The sequence below is a fragment of the Panulirus ornatus genome, chromosome 29 (assembly GCF_036320965.1).
Source record: "Panulirus ornatus isolate Po-2019 chromosome 29, ASM3632096v1, whole genome shotgun sequence".
Taxonomy (NCBI): domain Eukaryota; kingdom Metazoa; phylum Arthropoda; class Malacostraca; order Decapoda; family Palinuridae; genus Panulirus; species Panulirus ornatus.
Genome location: NC_092252.1, coordinates 9800304 through 9826274, shown reverse-complemented (window position 1 = coordinate 9826274; position 25971 = coordinate 9800304).

Here is a 25971-nt window from a genome sequence, read left to right as displayed (position 1 = left end):
GCCGCCGGTCTCCGAGCAAGCACGTAAAACCAGCGTAATGATGATGATGATGGTTCTTCTTATTATAAATCTCGTCTTCGTTTTGAACTCAGACACACGACTCCCCTCCTCACCAACTGCTGCCACATCGACTGACTGATGTTTGGCGACTGAAGTGTGTGGTGCAACGCTGATCTAAGTCACTTGACTGTGACGAAAGATGAGTCTGTCAGTCAGTCAGTCAGTCAGTCAGTCAGGCTCTGGCCGAGGAGGCTTTTTCCATCGGCTCTTGAACGACCTGAACCACAACACCCCGTGACCTCGCATGACCTCATTTGATACCTCATTGACCTTTACATCCGGGCAACCAATACATCAGCAGCTTCTTAGGAAATGAATCTGCCCGGTAATGGAGGGCGCCAGGTCAGGCCGGGTCACCGGGAGGTCAGGGCGAGCCACGCGTTCGACCCGGCACCGCCCTGACCTGCCTTTGTGGAGGATGACGAGGCCCGATAAACCCACGTGTACTGGGTCAACTGGTGACTGTGGGAGACACATGTACTGGGAAGGGTGAGGAAGGTGGAGGGAAAAACGCTGGGAGCTCACACACACACACACACACACACACACACACACACACACACACACACACACACACACACACACACAGTGTATACAATATATACATATATATATATATATATATATATATATATATATATATATATATATATATATATATATATATACTACGTGTGTGTGTGTGTGTGTGTGTGTGTGTGTGTGTGTGTGTGTGTGTGTGTGTGTGTGTGTGTGTGTGCGCGTGAAGGAGAAACGGAATTAGGTGAAAAATTAAGACGGGGAAGAAGCGGGAGGTGAGAAAAAATGAGGCAGAGATGAGAGAAACGGACAGTGAAGAGGCCAAGAGTACGTGGGTGAAGGGGAGGGATGCAAGAGAGGGTGAGAGGTCACCGGCGTTGGGAGAGAGTAGAGAGGAGATGCACAGGGAACAAGGAGAGTGTGTGGGGACTAACTGGAAGACAGACTGCAGTGGGTAGGAGGGAGTTATAGTGGAAGTTATGAAGGGGCGCCTCTGAGGGAGCGAATGGCCTGGGGTTGCTTCCACGGGTCTCAGTGTGTGTGTGTGTGTGTGTGTGTGTGTATCTCCTTCGTCAGAGTCCGCCCTGCGAGCCGGTGTACCAAGTTGCTTTGTGTGTCGAGCGTCTTCCATGTTCCAGACACAAGGAACTGGTACGGCTCATGTCGTGACTACCCGCGGTGCATGATCACTACAGCCGGGTTCACCATGTTTGCTATGGACGTCGTGATGTGGTATACCTTCGGCGAGGATCATGTGTGGGTGGAGGTGTGAGGCCAGGAAGTGGCCGGGGCAGGTGAAGAACTCTGGCCCCCAAATGTTGCGCATCTTAATGTACCTACAAAAAGGCCCTTTTTTTTTCCTCTTTCATTTTGAACAATTCAGTTATAGATTACTGGAATGAAATATCATGACATTTTGTTTAAGACAATGATTAACAGTACCTTTAAATCATGGCTAAACAAACACTTTCATGATACTGACTATCAGTAAATAAGAAAAAAAAATACGGCATTTCAACTTCCTACAAGTACAATTTCAACCTCTACTTGTCGTTCCAGACTTGAGCTTCCTTCAAACAGCATCCCACAGCAGTATTTTTTTTTTACTCAAACTTTACTATACTTTACTACTACGAAGGAGGTAGAGGGCGTTGCTGGGAGGCTGTAAGAGAGACGCAGTAGGCGTGGTTAAGGGGACAAGGGCGAGGCAAAATTCGTGGCTAGTGAGGCAAAGATGACGTAAAAGGCGTGATAAGCAGAGTAAGAGGGAGGAGTGGTTGAAGATGAGGGTGGAGAGTGAGGGAGTATAAGCAAAGACGAGGGAGCACTTTGTGAAGATACTGGAAGGAGAAGATAAGACTATAAAAAAAGACATCTAATGATGATAGCAAGCGAGTAAGACGGTCCGCAGCGCACGCTGATGGTGAGGGAGGGATGGAGGGAGGGAGGTATGAGTAAACGCAACTGCTCCTGCTCCTTGTATGGCTTCGTCCACATCTCGAGACGGATCCAAACAGCGCAACAACTTAGTGTAGGACCCAGTCGCTTCCCCCTGCGCCCCAGTATCACTATACTGAATATCTCACACTCCGTCACGCCGCTTCTTCCCCCAACCATTAATCTCGCCAGCATGACGGTGAGATCCTTGAGCACGACAGAACAACAACCCTTGAGCACGACCAGACGGTCAGCGGGCATGATGGCTCGGCACATCAAGCCCAAGGGCGCAACTCCGTGTTAATAACAAGTCCTCCGTGTCGTAACCTTTCGAGCGCATCGGTGTTTAAATGTCTGTCTGATCCATTCATCCGCTGCGATGACCGAAGGCAGTGAAACAGACCCTGACCCTTTGTCGCCCCTGACCTCCCCCCCCCCCCCATCTCTCTCTCTCTCTCTCTCTCTCTCTCTCTCTCTCTCTTTCTCTCTCTCTCTCTCTCTCTCTCTCTCTCTCTCTCTCTCTCTCTCTCTCTCTCTCTCTCGGTATGATCCTACGGTCCTTCCACTGACTGACCCAAAAGGTGGTTGTATGAGAGGGCACTCTATGACCACAGTGCAGTGCGCCTGACTCCTACCTTCAGCCAACTCCAAATCTCTCATGCTATCTCCAACACCATCCCCTCCCCTCCACCAACAGCTTCTCTTACAATCCCCCCCCCCTCCTCCTCCTCCTCATCTCACCCTAACCCGTTCTCCAAGCAGGTCCCCAGCCCGTGGTGGGCGCGTGTTGGTCGCCCGTGACTGTGATGATGAGACAAAGCCGATTACCAGGACGAAGTGGAGGGTGGTGCTGGCCCGCCTGGTGCAGGGGTGTTCCTCCGCGTGGAAGGTGGTCCTGCAGGAAGCCCTCTAGCTGGTATATTCTATGCTTAGGTTGCCAGCACTGACCTTTCAGATTTGGGTCAAGTGTACTTCCAGTACTTGACCTCTGACCCAGAGTTGCCCGAATATTCTACTTTCCCACTATCTAAACCAATACAAATAGTATTTTCCTATTCCACTTGCCGTACTGTTCCACTCCATCCACCTGCCTTACCACTGAAGTGCTCCAATACCCCCACTGTTCCATCAATGTATTTGCCTTATGATTCCCTGTTCCACTTGGCCCAACGTTTCACCTTTCCACCTGCCTAAAAGTTCCTCCGTCTCACCTTCCACAACGTTTCCCTACTCCACTCACTTCATCGTTCCCCCTCTTCCACCTGTCTCACCGTTCCACCTGGTTAGCCCCTCCGCCAGAGGAAGTATCATCACCAAACCAAAAGATTAAAGACATGATCCATACTCCATGGCCTCCGTGATCACGTGACACGTATCCTGCAACCTGATAGGCTGACCGACCCCTTCTCTGAGCCAATCCTCTTCTCCTCCACCATCCAGGCCTCAATTCCTCTCCATCGCGCTCCAAAAACCCATCACCGAATCCTCTCAGAGTAATCACCAAGAACAAAAGTACAATACGAATCATCCATACCTTGATATTACTGAAGGTTAACTTTCTATCAATCCTAAAATCCTCCCCCCTCTCCCTCACTGTCCAGGCGTGCGCGCGGGATTTCTGATATGTCCGGGATTTAAGTAAATATTTCCTGGATTTACGGTAAGGCGAGAGGCCGGGATCAGCGTTATCAGAATGGAGCGCTTCCCTTGGCCGAGGAGGGAGGGAGGGTTGGGGTACGTCGCACCCCAGCCACGATGTTGACATGGTAATGACTGAAGGCTCTCCCTTCACGTGATACAGAACATCATATATGTAAGAAAATACAGAGAAAATACAGAGGATATGACACGCTGAGATCTATCTATCTATCTATCTATCCATCCGTCACTCTATCTATCTATGTGAGGCTTCTTTGCATCAAACATGACAGCTGGAGAATGGAATGTGAGCAAATGAGGCCTTTTCTCGTCTGTTTCTGGCGCTAACTCACTAACGCGGGAAACGACGATCAAGTATAAAACAAAAAAGAGAGAATATATATATATATATATATATATATATATATATATATATATATATATATATATATATATATATTTTTTTTTTTTTTCTTTTTTTTTTGCTTTGTCGCTGTCTCCCGCGTTTGCGAGGTAGCGACAGTATAGGTAGTATATATATATATATATATATATATATATATATATATATATATATATATATATATATATATATATGGGCAGAGATAACGGAAAAAACAGAAAGGCAGAGGCAACAGAAACAACAGAACAGAGGCAATAGACACAACAGAGCAGCAGAGGGCAACAGACACACCAGAGATGTGTAGGGTGGAGGTGGTGTTGGTACGTCACAACACGTCACACGTTACCCCCGCGCGCGCTGCCCCGACCGACCCTCCTCATGTCCGGCTATCGCCCACATCTCGCGCACTGAGGGATCCCCAGGGGTTGCTGTGTCCCGCCGCCCCTCCCATACCACACTTATTTCCCCCTCAGGGGATGACTGGGGGATGCTAAGGGGGGGAATGGGGTGTCTTGTGACGTGATTTATTTTTTTTCTGGTGGTGGTGGTGGTGTGTGTGTGTGTGTGTGTGTGTGTGTGTGTGTGTGTGTGTGTGTGTGTGTGTGTGTGTGTGCGTTTGGGGGGGGGGGTCAGCGAAGTCCTACTTAACTCGTCACTCGGGCGCCCTGGTCACGTACCACATCCCACGGTTCCCTGCCAGATCCTTCGTCGCAAGAGTCCCTCAGGTCATTCCACGACCTTCCCGGTCACATTCTGTCCCCAGGTCACCTACGTACGTTCCAGACCTGCGTCTGTTATCGAACAGGTCACACAATACGTCGTGGTGTAGTCGCGTGCCCCCTCTCCCTCCCTCCCCTCCCCGCCACCAACCAAAGGGACCGTCAGCGATAGGCAGCGATAGGTAGCGATAGCGGAGGCATTCGTGGCCGCCCGTGACCCAGGGGAGGTCAGGAATGTAGGAGGTCATTATCATATTTACACGGAGGCCAGACACCCGCGACGCGATCTCCAGGGAGATGGTAGATGGTAGATGGGGGGGTGTTCGGGGTAGGGGTTAGCCTAGGTCAAGGTGAGGGGGAAGGCGCTCGAGCCTTATCAATAGATGCGGCATCTGAGATGGTATCATTCCCAGAGAGAGAGAGAGAGAGAGAGAGAGAGAGAGAGAGAGAGAGAGAGAGAGAGAGAGAGAGAGAGAGAGAGAGAGAGAGAGAGAGAGAGAGAGAGAGAGAGAGAGAGAGAGAGAGAGAGAGAATCAAAAGCGAGAAACAAAAAAGATTCAAGCACCATACCCTTATGGACGACCATTCCTGCTGACGACACTTAATGCGTGGCAGCTGACAAGCAGTATCAGCTGGGGAGGAGGACGTGCTTTTTAAATCCTGACGGATGACTGACACTTCAGATCTATCTGTGCGAGAGCTGATAAAGCTAGACCAAGGCTGCTTGCTTGCTTGCTTGGGAGGATGTGCCACTCAACGGGCCCGGTATCTTCTTCGTGACCTCCTGTAATCCTTTCGTGCTATCGCTCACAGGATGGGCATAGGGTGGTGTAATCATTCTCCCTCAGCCTGCCACTCCAGCCTTATGGATAACCGGGCACTTCATCCTGGTTCGTGTGTCGACGAGAGCCCTGGCGGGGATCGAACACGTCCTCCTGTTGCTCACGACACGCCATGCAGACGTGGGGGAGCCAACAAACGTCCAATTACTGGTAGAATTCCAACCTCTACGTGTCCAATGGGTATGGTCGAGTTCTTGTACCATGATGAACGTCTTCTCACTTGGAGACAATTTGGGCTAAGGAGAACAGACGCACCAGACTGAACTGGAGTAAGAAAGCTGTTCTTAGTTGAAAGGAGGGAGGGAGGGAAGGACGTCTTCTACCCCATGTTTGCTCTTAGATTCTTAGTGGTTTGTTGGTGTACAAACACAAAAACGAAAAATAAAGCACAAATCATAAAACTGTTTAATTGTACTGTAAGGGAGGGAGCTTTACACACATGGGACCCTCATCTTTGTGTAAATGTGTAAGTGAATGATAGAATATTGACTTACAAACAATTACGACGAGATTTTGACATAAGGCAAGAGAACTACCGCAGGAAAATCTAAACGATTAAACGAGTCATGTGAGTGACGCGTTGTCAACTGTTGCGAGGGAGATGGAGAGAGACTTGACTGCATGTTTGTGGACTGAAAGCCAGAGGCCAACATGTGGGTTGGGCAAGAGAGAGAGAGTGAGACAGATACCCTAGCCAAACCGACGTGGTCAAGGGGTTGAAATCCAAAATGGACATCCTTACTTTATATGTACACAAGCATATATATATATATATATATATATATATATATATATATATATATATATATATATATATATATATATATATAAACCTGGTTCTATCTCTCTGGCAAGGCCCTCAGCAGACTTGTTTGTGAAAACCAGCAAATATTTGGACGTCTGCCGTGAGTACTTAAGGGTTTGGAATTTTGATCCCACGATAAAACCAGGAGAGATGCTACACACTGCCTATGAACGTTTTACCACAGGAGGCCAAGGTCGTCAAAGCTACCCTCCAGAGGAACGCAACGTTTCTCTTATTCCATTTCTTAACATATCTCTTACTGAATGTTAATTCCTTCCCTCAGGTCAAGATATACCTTATCAACAGGGGATCTGTGGATCTACGTCCTCAGTACCTGACCCCGTGATGCGTGATACATATCTAACACGAATCGATCGACGGGCGAGAGCGGGGTAGGAACACACGCTGTCTTGGATAGGAAGGGCTTGCTTAGCCCTTACCACCTCCCTCTCCACGCCAGATCGACCCAGATTACCGCGCCGCAAGCCCTCGCTCAAACAGCAGGTGCCTCGACGGCCTCTAACAATCGTTAACCATCGCTAGTGTGTGTCGGTAATGATCGCATGGTATTCAAATGGTAATTGGCGGGTGGCACAATGAGCGAATTTTTCTTTTCCCCTCTCCCGAAGGTCATACGTTCCAGGTACAACACTCACCAGGCCATACGTCCGTCGGATGGGTGTAGAGGAGGGCTGCTTCTCGGCTACTGATCTGCAGTGCTTTAAGTCGACCGCTTGCATGACGCAATACCTGAAGGAGTTAGAGGTAGACGCACCTTAGGAGAGGCCTAGCCCAGTGCACAATCACCACCACGAAGGACATCTGACGCCGTATTCTTCTACTTGTCTATACCTCTCTCTGGACGTCTTCTTCTTTTCCAGGAGATCGTGCGGCTATGAGGCTCATATGCTTCCAGTAACAGGGAAATTATGGACTCCTTTGACTCCCCAAAGGTGACTAGCCACTCGCGGTGTAACGTCAAGCAGGTGGGGGTCAAGCAGGTGGGGGTCAAGCAGGTGGGTGTCAGGCAGGTGGGTGTCAAGCAGGTGGGGGTCAAGCAGGTGGGGGTCAAGCAGGTGGGGGTCAAGCAGGTGGGGTCAAGCAGGTGGGGGTCTGATAAACACCCCGTAAACCACATCAATACGGAAATACAAACCTGAAACTTCGATTTCGTGAGAGAATATGGACACCTTTCCCCGTCTTCTCCAAAGGAATCCATTAAGAGACTCGCCCTCTGAGATCAAGCGAGGATAGCCATCCTCCAGATGAACGCGAAGCGGTAATGACTTGTTTGGCAGCGATGGTAGTGACACAATCGGTGGTTAGCGAAGATGAGGCAGGGTAATGATGGTCCTCCGCCCTACGCCTAAACCATGACCTGAATTCCTTCCAGCTCAGGGAAACTTGAAACCACAATGATCATTATGGAGACTAACGTCATGTAAAGGAAAGAAGACTCATTTTTTTCCATTTACACAGGTACTGAGTTCTGCTGTGATATATATATATATATATATATATATATATATATATATATATATATATATATATATATATATAATCACATAATGCACTCCAACATCAAGGATTCGAACCTGGACCTTTAGCGTGGTAGCTTGGAAACCTATCTATCATCTATCTATCTATCTATCTATCTATGAGTATTACTGGACTCGGCCTGCTTGAGGTTATACCAGAGGTGAAGAGTCACCAACTGCGAGAGGCTGCATCACTGGACTTTACCGTCTCACTCAGAGAACCTCTCGCTTGAAAAGGAGTCCATTCCTTCCCTGCAGGAGCCTCGGAAGAATGGCTCCCTCAAGGTGCCGGGGCCTACCTCAAGGTCGAGCCTACTGTCGGTGAAAGTGACGTCCGATGTTGAACAAACGAACGACCTGCCAATCATACAAGGCCTATTTGGGGGTGGTGTTAGGAAGACATGTATAGAGAGACACACAGGAGGGAGTTCGGTAAAGAGGAACTGTTTCTGACTGAACTCTGCTGTGAGGGGGAAGGAGGAGGAGGAGGAGGAGGACCACCGCATAAGGAGATCCTCCTCCGTCGGAAGCCAACTTTGGCGCTCGTGTTTCAATCGTATTAACGTTAATTGCCTCCGGGATAATCTCGTAATCCTCAGTATAAGCCCAGGTCTTGTGTTTAGACACCGGCGGCGCGGTAATGTCATCCGAACTTCCAGAGGCGATTATGGAGGCTGGCTGGGAGGGCTGCTGACTCCTCCACACAAGGAGAAGGGACGGACGGAGACACGCAGTCAAGACGGAGGATTTGGGGGAGTAGGAGAAGGAGGGAGGCTTGAGGCGTTTACCTACCTACGTGGGAGGCAGGGAAAGGAGGCATCGTCGCCAAACGGGGCGAAAAGACTTAGCGACTCTACTGGATGAGTCGGTACCCCAATACCGACTTACGACAGTGTGTCAGGTGCTGACTCCACTACCTTTCCTTTCTTTGTTTCCTTCATCCATCATCTCAAACCCCCAACCCACCCCTTCCCTATCTCTCCCCCGTCATCCTAGTCTTCCTACCTCTCTTTTGTCTTCTTTACCATTTATCTCTCCTGTCCCTTCCATCACCATCATGCACCTAGTCCCTCCCCTAGCTTTCCCTTCCCTCCCTACTACGAGAAGTATCCCCCTCCCCCCCAAAGCGAACGTCCCAGGAAAGCACAAATTAATAGAATGTTTCCGTCTAATTATCTGTTTCATAACGTTGATGATTCTGTTAGCAGTTCGCTTCAGGAAGAGGCCGGAGACGCTGGCAGGGGTCGCTGACTCCAGTGGGCTTACGTACGACAGCGTTCGGTGGAGTGTCTCAATTTTGGCCACAGGCCATAGCCATGAGCTCTCCCTCGTAACTAATGATACCTTCAGACATCTCATAAGACGTGGGCGAGCTACCCACGTCGGAACGTCTGTGCGGGGGTGTGACGTGATGAGGCAGGAAATGTGTAGGATACCATGGTGCAGATATACTGCAGAGACTGGATGATATCTTGACGACCCGGTGTGTGTGTGTGAGACCTCAGGATCAGGAACAAACCCCCTCCCCCCCAACACTGGGGTCAGGTCGTGTCACTCACCATGTCACGAACAGGTTGAGGTATGGTGTCACTCGCCTGAATTCTGACTGGCTGACGTCGGCGACCGTATCATCACCACTCGCAGCACAGCTGCTGAGGGTCGTGAGAAGTACTGGCTCAAGTCAATCCATCTGGCGAAGCAGGACTCGTATGGAAGCGGTCGCCAGTGTTGTCCACGTCTACCAACCTTGACTGGTAAGCTGCGTATATGGTCGTTTCTTGAAAACGACTTGATTCAGGGGTCGTAAAACAAGCATAAATGGGGTACAGTCGCCAGGACTACCTTGATATTGGATGACTGGGTAAGGTACTGACCATACACCCACGTAACACTTCCTATTAACCTCCCCACCTCCCATCTTCCTCTACCATGTATATCATGTAGCCAATCTACTGTAACCCGGGGCAGTCGGGGTCATCCAGCCTACCTACCCACGGTGCCATCCAGGTCACCCATTTCCCCACGAAGCCATCGAAGTCATCCACTTACCCACGTACACATCCACGTGCCCATCTAGAGCACAAGTGACTCCTATGCCCAACCTAACCAGGCGCAGGATTCTCTTGCCCCTCAAAAGTAAACAAATAAACAACGAAGACAAACTAGACAAACAAAATGACAAAAGAGCAAAGAAGATGAAGTGTGGACAGAAGAACGAATGTACAAACGAACAAAGACAGATAGCACAGCCTTTATAATTGGTACACAGACATGACCAAACCGATCATCAGACGTGTTTATTGTTTGACTGACCTTGTTTCGTCGCCTACCGAGGAGGGTTAACCCCCCGGAGCACGGCGGCACGACCCTTGAGCACGACGGAACGACCTTTGAGCACGACAATCGAACCCCTGAGCAAGAGCGTACGACCCTTGAGGCCGACAGTAAGGCGGTACGACCCTGGTCTATACCCAAGGGTCGTTTCGTCATGCTCATGTGTCGTACCGTCGTGCTCAAGGGTCGTCCTATCGTCGTGCTCTAGGATCGTACCGACGTGTTCAGGGGTGGGTTAAGGAGGGGTTGGGGGGTTGGAGGGTAAACAGTTAATTGGTCACGAGTTGAGAAGTAATGGCAGACATTGACTACCGGGATGTTAAACAAAGTTAATTCGTCCCAACTAAACGACTGCAATCAACTCTGATTAACGACCTGACAAGAAAGACCTCGCCTCACAACGACCACCACAGTGCGTCACACCTCGACGACGACGACGACGACGATTGAGCCGTGTTCCCCAGAGCGATAATCACGGCTCATTGATCGAGTGGTAGCTATGGTGAACCATGGCCGTGAGGGTCGTCCATGTGCCCGACAGATGGTCCTTGGAAGAGACGATGCAATACGATAAAGTGGACGGTGTGTTTGTGGAACCATCCTGTGAGGGGGTTATTACTGATGGTAGTGGCTGTGGTGGAGGAGGTGGTGGTAGAGCTGTTCAAGTGATGGTGGTGGCAGCTGAAGTGGTGGTGGTGATGATTGTGAAACTGGCAACGACAGTGATGATGAAGATGGTCGTAGTGAGTGAGAGACAGAGTAGCCACAGGAACTGTGGCACTACGTAAGAGTACAGTGGTGGAGATAACAGAAGGCCAAATGGCCTCTGACCCGGTGATGTGGCAAATAACATCAACAGGTGGTGGTGGTGGTGGTGGTGGTGAGGGCGAGGCAAGCGATGGCGAAAGTTTGTGAAGAGTAAACAGCGCGGAAAAGAATACCGATATCAAAACATGGCGAAGGGCACAAGATTAAGTGATGCAATGATTCAAGGAGAAGAAAGTCACATTTCTCACTGTTCTCTCGTTAATCATCTCCCTGCCACCTCAGTGGGGCTATCCCGCGCCATTAACGAATCTGAACACGATTTAAAAGTTGTCTTTCGCAAGAATAAAGTCCTTACTCCCCGTGAACCCAGAAAAGAACCTCGTTGAAAAAAAGGTGTTTGATCCGAACTGGTCATCATTCTACCTGGTGCTCAGCTGAGGTGGAGCCTTCCCTCAAATCGCCATTAGTGTGAGTGGGTCTCGTCCAACGCGGAGCCCTCCTAAGGTGGTCATTCAGTCTCAATGTCTATCATCCACACTGAATCTCAACCCCAAAAAAAACCCGAATCTCAAGGAGACCTCGCCCACGGGTGGGTCTATCTTCACGAACGACCCCCAACACGCGCGTGTGGACCACGGGCTGGCGACATTGTCGCTCTCACCCGCGCGTGCAATCCACTACAACCCCCACAGCGTGGCTGTCTGATCGATACCGTTCCCTCACCTGCTGCGAGGGACGTGAGCGGGTTATTAGGTCGATCTCTGCCTTACCATCACACTGCTCGGCGGCCGGATGGCCAATCTCAGTAACGCAGGAGGGAAGACGATTAACGGCGCTTCTCGATGAGGCGTTGCTTCTGCTTGCGGGGCTGACCTCTGGAGGAAAAGGAGGTCGGGGGGCACCGCGATGGGGAGACGCTGCAAGCGGGGGAGACCTGTGGCTGACTTCCGGCTTGTGGGGTGGGTGGGATGGTAGTGGTTGGGAGTGGGTGGCTGGGAGGGGAAGCTGTAGATAGCTTCCGTCCGGTACCCTGGGCTGGTAGTGATGAGAGAGAGAGAGAGAGAGAGAGAGAGAGAGAGAGAGAGAGAGAGAGAGAGAGAGAGAGAGAGAGAGAGAGAGAGAGAGAGAGAGAGAGTTGGGGGGGTTGAAGGTAGCGACAAGAAATGTGGACCTGACCCTTCAAGACGCGACTTCTCGGACGTGGATGATCATCGTGAGCCACGCTCATACCGCTCTTCAAAGACGCAATATCGACGGGACTGAGGACATGACACTCTCCTGTTCCGAGTCCCAGCTCCCGGAAAAGAGAGAGACAGTAATATCATGGACCGAAAAAAGAAGAAAAAAAAATGGAAGCAACGATTGATAACTGACACATCCCACCATCACACAGCCAGGCGGGTGTCGACACGAAGCGGTCCGTTATATCATAAATCGCTCGCTCGTTGCACTGAACATATCGCTTGTAGATTCGGTCGTTTCTGAAGCACTCGGACTTTACCGATCGCTCCAGCTATCAACCGACGGAGGCATACCTCAGGGTAGCGTCTTGGGGCCCTTTATCGTAAAACATCCATGAAATACATTTTTCAATATCATAAAAATATAATCCCGCAGACGCTAGTAAATATATTTTCTTTCCTCTTCTCTAAATAAAACAGAGGACCAGTAAAATATATCATTAAGTACAGTCGTCCTTTTCTTTTTCCTGGACCCGGATGTTACGAATTACATTTGTAGTAGAGAAACCACTAATGGTGATCAACAACCAGGTTACGTCATGGCAACAGGAGCGAGGCTGCTCAGGGGTGGATTGTGAACACACGTTCGTAATCATTGTCACAACCTAATGAGTGGGTCAGATTGGAATTCTACTGTGACGATGACAGTCATATATACTATTACGTATATATATATATATATATATATATATATATATATATATATATATATATATATATATATACTGTATAATAGACATCAGTAAGAAATCAATATATGAAGATATATTTCAAACCTAACTCTACCACTTGTACACATAACATACTGTCTCCACTTACCCACATTCCTCTTTCCAGGTGTTTGCAAACCTACCTTCCTGAAAAACAAAAGAAAAAGCAAATAAGTAGAATGAATGGATATATACGTAAATGGATTGGTCACATTATAATGAGACACATGAAAATGTAACTAAAAAAAATAAACCAAGGGGTGTTACAGCTTCCCAAAAACACCCTTGAGGAGAGAAGTTGATACAAGGATCATGAGAGGAGAAGCGGCCGGTGGAGGAGGGTGAGTGAGAGGGACAGTGGAGGGGTTAAGGAGGATGAGTGAGAGGTCAGAAGAGAGGCGAGTTCATGGGAAGCTCAGATAACAGGAAACCTGATGGTCCATGACGAAGCGATCTGCTGGAAGACAGCAGGTGTGTCCTGAGGTTACAAAATAAGAGGACAGTGAAGTTAAAGGCGACTTCCCACCCCACCGCTCCCTCCGGCTCAACAAACGGCAGGAAAAGAGCCAAGATGGAATACCACATGTTGTATAGAGGTAGTATACTGCCGTCGAAATTCTACGGGAAAGAGTTAACGGTAGTCATCATGTGATGCTGAAGCGGGATATTCCAGGGAAGAGCCTGAAATATGAGACGAAAGGTGTACACACACACACACATATATATATATCCTGTGGTAGTTTACTTCAAAGGTCTACAACTCCAGCGGTGATGATGACTTTAGCCCACACGAACGTATTACATGTCCGTCCCTTTAATACCGTATCATTATCATTGCTGATGGCTGACAGCGGAGAGCCGAGTGGGAGAGGAGGAGAGTGGGAGGATAGAGGAGAGAGAGGTGGTAGGGAGGGAAGGAGAGTGAGAGGGCAGGGACGGGGGATGAGGGAGTGAGAGGAGAGAGGCGAAGAGAGAGAGGGACGGTGGATGGAGAATGAGCTCCACCCTCGCCTTAGTTTCCGGCCACCTCGTCCACACTACTGACACACTTCTGTATCCGGGGACACATAGGGGTGGGGGAGGGGGTTCGGATACGTGGGCGAGGGAGGAAACGGGGGAGGAGGTACGTGAAACACGTCGTGTGGGGGAGGGAGGGAGGGAGGGGAAGACTCGTAATAGGAAGAATGCAACAGAGGCACGTGGAGAAGGGCACGTAATGGGGAGGTATGTGGATGAAGGCACGTGAAGGGAAGGTACATGAGTTGCACGTGGTTGAGGGCACGTAGTGGAGAGGCACGTGGTGATGAGAACACTGTTTTAAGATGAAACTGGTGGGGGAAGGCAAGGGTAGGAGACAAGTGGTGGGGCAACAGGTGGCTGGAGGCAGAGAAAAAGACGCACGTGGTGAGAACATCACGTGCGAGAGACACACACGAGACGAGTGTGTGACCTTGTGTCTGGGTACACATAGTGAGTAATGGTGGTTGAGACTCAGTGTATGGGAGGCACGTGGTTAGAGGACGCCACGTGGCCGGTGGGTGGCCAGGTGGTGAGGAAGGTAGGAAGTGATGATAACCACGTGCTCTGAGATACTCGTGACAGGGGGTGGGGGACACGTGTTATGTACGGAGCGCACGTGGTCGGGGATAACATTTTGGGCTAGAGCAGCTTCACACGCACAACGTCTTCTTTTAAAAAAAAAAAAGATGCAGAGCTCAGTGACACCCGCTCCCGCCAAGCCCTTCGGTGCACGAGCTGTGCTCCTGTGTATGACCAGACTCTCTCTCTCTCTCTCTCTCTCTCTCTCTCTCTCTCTCTCTCTCTCTCTCTCTCTCTCTCTCTCTCTGTGCATCGATATATCTCTCAGTCATCTAGTTCTCTGCGGCGCGGACCATGTCACTGCTGGGCTACCTACTTAACTCGAGATGAAAAATTCATTGGTGATTTTTAGATAGGGTCTAAAGACGAGATGGTCGAGGTTTTCATTAACGAAGGTCGCAGAGAGATTGCGAGTGAAGGAACGAGTGTGGAGGCAGAACGTGGGATGGAGAACAGAGGGTGGAGACAGGACCGAACAGGCAGGATAGGGAGTGGAGACAGGAACGAGCACGGAGGATTGGGAGCGGAGACATGAGAACGAGGAAAAAATAAAAGGGGAGGAGAACGATGAGGATGCAAGAACGTAAGGGGAAAGAGAGAACGTATGGGAAGGAGAGAACGTATGGGAGGGAGAAAAGGAAGGATAGCGGATGAATTGATGTCTGACAATACGAGACAGACATGGAAACGAGAGATAACATCGGGGGAAGAGAAGACAGAAAATGGCGACAACAGAAAAATGAAGTTGGGGCGACAAGAGATAATATCTACATAAAACAGGGAAATACGTGGGCTAGGGAAGAATGAAAGTGGTTATGCACTATGCACAGGATGTCTGGAGGGTTAGCTGTGGCTGTGGTAACACTGAGAGTGTCTGAGGGTTAGCTGTGGTTGTGGTAACACTTGAGAGTCTTTGGAAGGTTATATGTGGTTGTGGTAACACCGAGAGTGTCTTGAGGGTTAGCTGTGGTTGTGGTAACACTTGAGAGTGTTTGGAGGGTTAGCTGTGGTTGTGGTGTAACACTTGAGAGTGTTTGGATGGTTATATTTGGTTGTGGTAAATCTGAAACAACCCAGTTAGATGGGTTATGAATAGATCTGTTTTTGAAAAGGAATCTGAGATTCACATGTCCACAGAAAGAAATTTCCTGACCACCTATCCAGCTCAACGTATATGTGTGTGTGAATGAATATGTGCGAGTGTGTGAGAGTGCGAGAGTATGGAAGCGAGAGTGTGGGAAAGGGGCGTGGAGCGAGCAGGTGCACCAGGCACGGACGGTCATTACGGACGGTACGGACGATCGTTACGGACGGAAATGGCGAAATTGAGGAATAAGTATGATTGCTGGACAGGCCTGGGGCGGGGTCGGTGGTGTCCAGAGGAGGGCCTGATACATGGGTGTACATGGGAAGGACTGGCAGTACATGGCAGTGCGAGGGAAGATACGACAGTACGTGGGAATACACAGGGAAGTACAGAAGTACAAGGGAAGATACGACAGTACGTGGGAATACACAGGGAAGTACAGAAGTACAAGGGAAGATACGACAGTACGTGGGAATACACAGGGAAGTACAGAAGTACAAGGGAAGATACGACAGGACGTGGGATTAGACAGGGAAGTACAAGGGATGATACGACGGAACGTGGGAATAGACGGAAGTACAAGGGAAGATACGACAGTACGTGGGATTATACAGGGAAGTACAATAGGAATACATGGCCGTACACGGTATGACAGACAGTAGAAGACTTGTCGGTCTACGACAAGATTATCTGCTTGAGGAAAGTAGGAGTAGCATCCTAAACTCATAATCTACAAGTGTAGATTGTAGATTGTAAAGCAGAGGGGCTCCTCCCTACCCACCACTTCCTCCTCCTCATCAGTCACCACAATGTTGAACACACAGGTCACAACTCTACCGATTGAGGAACCTTTGCTCAGGTCTGCATAACATCCTCTTCCTTTATAACGTCACACCTTTATATATACAACAGGTCACTGTATCCCTGAGGTGAAAACATTATCGTTATGTCATCGAAGTTATCAGACATTTAGGACACTTCTGACCAATCATCTTGGTCAGTCTGGACACTACGAAAGAAAATTATTCACGATATTCGAGTCTCTCTTCACGGCATTGGTTTCAGCTGCTGTGCTTTAGTATTTCAAGTGTTTCTCTCGTGTTTGCTAAAGCTTGCGCTATGGTCAGTGTCCTCACTCCCTCCCCTGTTCGTGGACGGCGGTGGGATGGCTACACAGTCCCACGTCACCTCCCATACTAACTATGGACTACGGTGGATGTTCTTCTCTTCACGGTCGTCCATAATTTTTTGCGACTTCCTCGCTACCGTGTGCTAGCCAGTTCTACCAAGGCACCAGCTGCTGTCTCTCTCTCTCTCTCTCTCTCTCTCTCTCTCTCTCTCTCTCTCTCTCTCTCTCTCTCTCTCTCTCTCTCAAAGTCTTTTATCCTTCAATTATGATGACACACCTCTCCCCTTCTGGGGCATCTACTCTTTGATAAAAGTAACTGCATTATCTGTGACGTTCTTTCTCCTCACTCATCGCTGTTTCCTTATGCACTTTCTCTCTCCTTCATACCTTTACGTCTTCGTGTCCTTCTATCTATACTACGGCTATACAAAGGCAGTGTCAACCCATAAGGAAGGAGCATTTCCTATTTTCTCTTCTGACATATCTATTTTCTCTTCTCAGTATCTTGTTCTTCGTCTCCTTCCATTGCCTGCTAATTGGAGTCATTCACCCTGTAGTGGCATCAGTCTGGGATTGTTCTTTGATGACGGCCGTTGGTGCTCAGCATAGCAGACTCAGCTCCACAGCGGGGCACCATGTTGGCACAGCAGCCGTCCGTCCTGCCCGGGCCCCCTTCTGCTTCTGCTGCTGTGCATGGCTTCAACATCGGGCGGCGGCTACTCTGTATCGGAATGCTGCACCACTGGTTAGGTTGGACGGTCGCACCTACCGAACCCGCACCACTGGTTAGGTCAGACGGTTGTACCCACTGAACCTACACCACCACTGGTTAGGTCAGACGGTTGTGCCCACTGAACCTACACCACCACTGGTTAGGTCAGACGGTTGTACCCACTGAACCTACACCACCACTGGTTAGGTCAGATGGTTGTACCCACTGAACCTACACCACCACTGGTTAGGTCAGATGGTTGTACCCACTGAATCTACACCACCACTGGTTAGGTCAGACGGTTGTGCCCAATGAACCTACACCACCACTGTTTAGGTCAGATGGTTGTACATAACTCTCTCCGTTTACTGACGCCGAGCATCTACCGAAGATCAAACCAGGTCAGAGCCAGGTCAGAGCCAGGTCAGGGGCCAGGTTAGAGCCACATGTTTACATAATGTGGTCTAATTCAAGTTCTCATCCACAACATTTAACGAAGCCATGCATCGCCTGCCTCAGGAATCTGGCCATTTTGGTGTTCATGGTGAACAACAGCTTCCCTGGTCAATCATCATACGCTAAAACATATCAGAATACATTTCCTACTTGAACACAGTCTTACTTTTTTTTCGAGGACCTAATGCAGACTGAGCGTATGAAGACTAATAATAAAAATACATATACACTTAACCTTCCTCACATGACAACGAAATTAAAGACAGTCTAGATACACTAATATATAAACACCGTAAGGAAAATGATAAAACGACACTATAAACTTGGGGAAAGACACAGATATCTAACTTCTGGGGACAAGCCTTGTCAAGGGACGAAAATAAATAATCTCTCGCCGTGTCAAGTATTGTGGAATACCTCACACACACACACACACACACACACACACACACACACACACACACACATTTTTCCCCCGCCGCTGTAATTGCATCGGGGCCCTTAAGTATCCAGATGTAATCGACGATAAATTACACACTGAACCTCCCAAGAAGATAATTACCCACCAGCTACCACAGCACAGGACATGGAGTGGGAGGTTTAGGCTGGCTTAGGAGGACGGTCGACTCGACCTGTCGATGCCCCCAAGTGGTCTTGAGGTCTCCCCCTCGCCTTCGTCAGTGGGAGGTTTAGGCTGGCTTAGGAGGACGGTCGACTCGACCTGTCGATGCCTCCAAGTGGTCTTGAGGTCTCTCCCTCGCCTCCGTCTCCAACATCAAGGGTCTCTGAACCACCACGTCTGACCGACATCATACACTCGCTTACACCATCGAGGCCTTTACAGTCGTGTGATCTTAGAAGACGATACCAGGCTGGGTTCACTTACAACAACGACCGTTTTAAAATAATCCCTAATACCAAGACGACATTCTTTCTTCAACGTCGTTTCCATGTACCTAAACTACAGCAGGAGGATTCCTCGAAGAAAATGGTAACCTGGGATAAGATTACTCCATGGATCCCATTGTTACTTAGAACTATGAGGTTGACGACTATCGGAGTTTGGAAAGCTTTGTCATACCCCGGGAGACAAGCCCCGTGTTGAGGCACCTATGCTATGAGTTTCAAGGGTCGCTATCTGTATCGGAGGTGGTTGCATGCGTCTCTTGTTGTCGTCATTATCAACGTAATTGTGTAATTGGGGTCGTAAAAGCCTGTCACTATCCAGGATGTACCTAGTTTGGGTGTGACAAGAAATTGTCACCATTGTGTGTGTGTGTGTGTGTGTGTGTGTGTGTGTGTGTGTGTCATTCACACAACAATGTAAGGACTACTTATATACCTTCAGACATACGCATCTTTACCCTGCCAGACACTGACATCTTCCACACACCCGTTCACGCAGCCCGGGCCGTAGCCCCCACACTCTCTCTCACCCTGTGACTCACTTCATCACTTTGGGTTCATCAGCCGCCAAGTCCACTCCCAGGTAACAAGAGCACTACCCTCCCTCCACGTTCTCCACATTTAGAGTTACATTCATACTGTCCTGTCTCGCCTCCCTGCTGCACTGTACTATCTTACTGATGTTTAACTTTAGTCTCAACTTTCTCCTTTCTCGAATTCATCCAAAGTCTGTCGCACCAGCTTCTGGGTTTCTCTCTGGAGTCTGTGCCAACAGACTCGCGTCATCTGCAAACAGCAACTGATTCGCCTCCCATGCCCACCCAACAACCCCCTCCCGAAGCATATACTGCAGACCCCCGTCCTACCCTCGTTTCTAAGGCCCGTGCATTCATCTCCCTCACCGTCCCGTCTATAAAAACAGGACGATGACATCACACATCCGTGATGGAGATCCACCTTTTCCCGCAACCATCCGCCTTCCTCCCTTTCTCCTCACATATATACCTTACTCTCCTGGTGAAAAAAAAAAGAAAAAAAAACAGTTGCACACATCAACCTCCATTACCCTATATATTTCCAGTACTTTCCCCACTTTCCTGTGGCACTTCACTCTCTTTTCTGTGAGTAATTTCTAACGCGAAACCTCACCTTTAGGGCCATGTAAACATTATCTGTGGCGGGTGCATCGTGTAAGGTACGACGGCGTAGAGAGAGCGAGAGAGGTGAGGTAGCAAGCACTGTATGCCTCAGACAGTCGACGAAGAAGTGCTGGAACGGATCGGACACACGTTGAGGATGATGAGTGAAGAAAGGCTGACGAAGAGGATCTACGTGTCAGAAGAGGGACGACGGAGAGGGAGACCATTAAAGAGATGGGAGAATGGAGCGAAGGAAGGCTGTGGTCTCGAAGACATTCAGGTGGGTTAAAGGCGTTCGACAGAGAAGTGGTGCGCTGTCAGTATCCTGAGCCAGGGTATATGAAGTGGTCAAGGTCTGTGGGGGAAGTGCCGGTAGACGACAGCCTCTGGTTTTAGTGCACTGTACATGACAGCTAGAGTGGGATATGTGCAAATGAGACCGTTTCTCGTTTGTTCCTGACGCTAATCTTATTAAGGCGGAAGAAACAATTGGGTATAAAACATACAAGCTTTTTTTTCTCTAACCTAATTGCCTTTCCTGCCTTAGTGAGGTAACGTTAGGAACATGCAGACAATGTCTTCATTTGCATACACACATACATTCTCTAGCTATCATATATATATATATATATATATATATATATATATATATATATATATATATATATATATATATATATATATAAATATATATAACCTCAAAGCCTATATGAAGAAAAACACTGCATTATAAATCACGACCATAAACTGTTTTTCGCAGACAGTATTAATCTAAACTTGTAGCGATGCTTACTGAAAGGGTCATAGCTATAATGGAAGCTGTTTATAAGAAAAATAATAATACATTCATCTCTTCTTTCATATATGATCTGTTGAATGACTGTTAACGTCTTTATATCCCACAAAAAAGTGCCCTAATTAACCAGTCGCAACTAACTGCAAGTTAATTACTATTATCAACTAGTACAACTTATCAATTATCATTATTCATTACAACTTGCTGGAAGTTAATGACCACTATGTGCCACCATGTCTCGTACACCTGTCACAAGGACATTATTCGGGGGAAGGTGTATTACCCACACCCAAATCCTAACTACACCAGGTGAAGCTGGACTGACCGATGACCGACTCTGAAATCTGGTGGACACTGCAGCAGGAGGTGTGTGAACAGTGATACAAACTATCTAACTTCCCTTAGTTCGTAGGACCCGAACTTCGACTCTGGTGGGGTCGTGGTCGTGCACCGTCTCTATGGCCCTGTAAATTGTAGCATCACCCAGGCACACATAGGCAGTAGTAGTAGTAGTAGTAGTAGTAGTAGTAGTAGTAGTAGTAGTAGTAATAGTAGTAGTATAGTAGTAGTAGTAGTAGTAGTAGTAGTAGTAGTAGTAGTAGTAGTAGTAGTAGTAGTGCCGGAGAGGCTCGATCGACACTTGAGTAAAAATGTTAATGAGAGGAAACGCATCAGACACGCAATGGTATAAAAACACCCGTGCCGCTTGATGGGGGCGGCGGCGGTGGTGGCTGCGGGCGGGCGGGCGGCTCAGTTGGATAAATCTCTTAAGGGTAAGATCAGTGATAATCGCGCAGATTACTCCTGAATAAAGAAAGCCTCATTATCTGCCTTGTCGCACCCCTCGATAACGAACCTTTTCAACTTACGCCAGCGAGAGTCGGAGTGGCTCGCATACCTCAAGGGGTAACACCAAAAGACTTTGGCTTCTTCGTCCGATCGGCAACATCACCCCCTGAGTCTTCTTAAGGCAAACATCGCTGATCTGTGGGTTGAGGACGGCGAATCCGTGTTGGCGAGGAGGGTAATCAGAGAGCAGTTCCAGAGGTCTAACCCTAAACGCTTAATGACAGCCTAGGCCGGTAATTGTGCCCACTGCAACCACAGAAATGCCTTATGAATCAAAGAGCGGAGGGGGTGCTGGTTAGCCGGCGCCCTCGTACGTATAATGAGCAGCCAATGAGAACTGAATCCCAGAAACTCCCTCACTCGGGGAGGAAAGGTCGGAATGAAGATGATCCCCGACCACGTAGCGTGTTAGGCTGCCACTATGAACAGTGGCTCCAGGGGAAGGAGGAGGAGCAGGAGGAGGAGGAGGAGGAGGAGGAGGAGGAGAGAGAAAAGTGGGGATAAGTAAAGAAAAATCTTCTGAACTACAGATGAAATACAGATTAGAACTACTGTACAACTGCCTGTTCCTGGCGCTGCATCGCTCAGGCGGGAAACGATGAAAGGCGCATGAGATGAACAAAAAAAAAAAAAATAAGCTAATACCGAAAGTAATATTGAAATACCGAAAATATTAAAAGAAAATAAATTATCTAATTCCTCTCTCGACTTGCCAACACACTGACAGAAAACAACTGTAACAGTGTTGTACTAATACAGGAGTAGTGAGTGACTCGCGTGCTAATACAGTAGTGGAGCTGCTGTAAAAAAATGTTTCAGCTCAACATGACCAGTGACCTCAAGTAAAGTGAACGAGTAAAACGCACTTTTATAAGTGTGGAAGTTCAAGTCTCACTTTAACACACTAAGCAAGGGTTGATGACGTGTGTGTGTGTGTGTGTGTGTGTGTGTGTGTGTGTGTGTGTGTGTGTGTGTGTGTTCACAGCCGGAATGAACCCACTGGAACTGTAGTAATGACGATAGACAGACAAACGGAAACATGGAGGAAGAGATAGATGGAGTTCTATTATCTACATCTACGATCTCGTTTGAGCGAAGTTATGGGTAATCGAAGCGTGCTCGGGTCAACAAAGGGCCAGTCATTCCATGAACCTCCTCCTTGATGGGCGACCGACGGTTCAAATTTGGGCAGGATTTACAACCTTAGGGTTGGGATGAGCCTCGGGGTGTAGTGGAGGAGGGGGGCGAAGGCGCGATTCCTTGCAATGGCGTGCTGGTGGGTGCAAGGCACCGCCGTGGGCGTGGAAAACCTTTAAGGTGCGTGGGCGTGTGTGTTGAGGGCTATGTTGTCTATATGTGGGGTGTGGATTTCGGGGCGTGGAGGGTTGTGTGGGCTTGCGTTACGGAGGCGTGACGGGTTGTTGTATTCCTGTGCGGGCGTGGGTTACGGGGCGTGACGGGTTGTAACATACCTGCGTGGGCGTGGGTTACGGGGCGTGACGGGTTGTAACATTCCTGCGTGGGCGTGGGTTACGGGGCGTGGCGGGTTGTAACATTCCTGCGTGGGCGTGGGTTACGGGGCGTGGCGGGTTGTAACATTCCTGCGTGGGCGTGGGTTACGGGGCGTGGCGGGTTGTCGTATTCCTGTGCGGGCTAACCATTCCTATGTGGGTGTGGGTGACGGCCACAGTAACCCTGGACACCACAGTAGCGTTCGATATGAACGGGAGTTCCCGTTACCATTTTCATGCCTCCCTCCTTTTGTGTGTGTGTGTGTGTGTGTGTGTGTGTGTGTGTGTGTGTGTGTGTGTGTGTGTGTGTGTGAGGAGCAGCTCACTGTGTCTGTCTGCCTTTGTTCCATTATTTATCATGGCTGCTGGTGATGTGACGGCAATCCTGGGCTCAATAACGAGCCCGCGTTCGACTCCTCTGTTGCAGGAGGCGTCCAGTCACGTCAGAGATTGGGGGAGGGGGAAAGACAGGGGTATGGGTGAGGCAGGAGGGAGGGGGAGGACGCTGGCTAGGCTAAGAGAGGAGACTTGGCGAGTGGCAACACTGGGTTCCCCCCCATCACCACTGGCGTGACCCATTGCTGATGAGAGAAAATATTTCATTAAAAAATCTCTCTCTCTCTCTCTCTCTCTCTCTCTCTCTCTCTCTCTCTCTCTCTCTCTCTCTCTCTCTCTCTCTCTCTCGCTCTCTCTCTCTCTCTCTCTCTCTCTCTCTCTCTCTCTACTCCTACCACATCATTGATCCACAAGTTCCTGTTCTCCTCCTCCGCTATCTCAAACAGGCTCGTTAGGGACCCAGTGGTCTGCTGTTGCTGCTTTAGTTGTATTACTGAGCACGACGGTGCGACCCTTTAGTGCACGACGCTGTGACCCATGTGCACGACGGTGCGACCCATGTGCACGACGGTGCGACCCTTGTGCACGATGGTGCGACCCTTGGGTATGATGGTCTGGCCTCTGACCTGACCCTTAAGGTGTGTGAACAGTCAGTACTGTCAACAGATACATGTTTTTTCGTATATATGTGACTAAATTTGCGTGTAACTAACCCACACGCGTGCATGCGCACACACTTTCTCGAACTACTTTCGTGTGTGTGTGTGTGTGTGTGTGTTTTACTATATGTTACGGGGAGAGAGTTTTACCCTTGTGTTGCCCCGTCTCTTAACCTTGTATGTGTCCACCATGTCTTTACTCCTATTTCTGCACACACACACACACACACACACACACACACACACACACACACACACACACACCAGCCTGGGTCCAGCACCCACCCATTTATCGACCAGCCCCTGGGGAGGATGAACACGTGGTTTGGGTATAGAACAACTCTCAAGCCCATGATTCGAACCCATGCGGGTCCGACCCCAAGCAGGCCCGGGGTGACTCATGGTCGGTAACGCTAACCACTATATCACGATGGCCCGTGTGTGTGTGTGTGTGTGTGTGTGTGTGTGTGTGTGTGTGTGTGTGTGTGTTTTGCGGTCTATGCAAAGTGTCTTACATGAGACAGTACTGCGAACTCTAAATATCATACACAAACAGACATGCAAACGCACTTAAACACACGCATCCAAACACAGAATCACACAGTTGTAGAGTATAATAAGCGAGTGAATAGCCACAATTACGTAAAATAAATAGCCGAGCGTGCACGAGACTCCCCCCCCTTCTGTCTGATGACTCGGGGGGGGGTTGGAGGGAGGGGAAAATCAGAGCGAACTCGTCCAGCCAATTAACATCAAATATCATCATTTGGATTGTAATTACCTGCTCGAGTATTCCACACCGGGTTCACATGTTATGTGGCTATGGTAAGATGGCGGTGGTGACGAGGGAGGGAGAGAGGGAGGGAGGGAGGGAAGGAGGGAGAGAGGGAGGAAGGGAGAGAGGGAGGGGATAGTGATGATGGAGGATGACCGTCCCTATACGAGGGAGGGAGGGTCAGTGCTCGATCGCCACTGTGGGGTGTGTACGGTTCCCGTGGGAGGAGATATTACGGAGTGCGCGTATGTTCCCGTGGTCATCACTGCCTCCTATGGGCAGGCAGGGTTGTAGACGGCTGCCTCTACAACACCATCACTCCTCCCCCATCATCATGATGACTTCCCCTCCCTACTGTTACCATCCCTCTTCCTCCCCCACTATCGTCATCCATCCTCCCCATCACCATGATCGCCTCTCCGCCCCTACAACCCTCCTCTCCTACCATCATTACCACCCCTGCTCCACGCCTTCATCATCACCACTCTTCCTCCCCAACCATCATCGCTACCCTTCCTCCCGAACCATCATCGCTACCCTTCCTCCCCAACCATCATCGCTACCTTTCCTCCCCCACCATCATCGCTACCCTTCCTCCCCAACCATCATCGCTACCCTTCCTCCCCCACCCCCACCACAAGAGCACCAGCTAGGAAGTGGCTGAAACATTAATGCGCCTGGCAGCAGCAGCAGCAGCAGCCAATGGAGGAAGTGTGAGGCGCAGCGGTTAATAGTGGACTGTGTGAAGGCTGGCTCCTGGGGACTGGAGGGTTGGTGAGAGACGTGGGTGGAGGGGAAGTGGTGAGGGAGGGGAAGGTGAGAGCAGGAGAGGGAGGGGAAGGTGAGAACAGGAGAGGGAGGGGAAGGTGAGAGCAGGAGAGAGAGGGGAAGGTGAGAGCAGGAGAGAGACGGGAGAGAGAGAGAGAAAGAGAATAATAAGGCAAGTTGCGACCCTGGAAACATAATGGATAAAGGAAGATGAAAGAAGGGAAGACAATAGAGT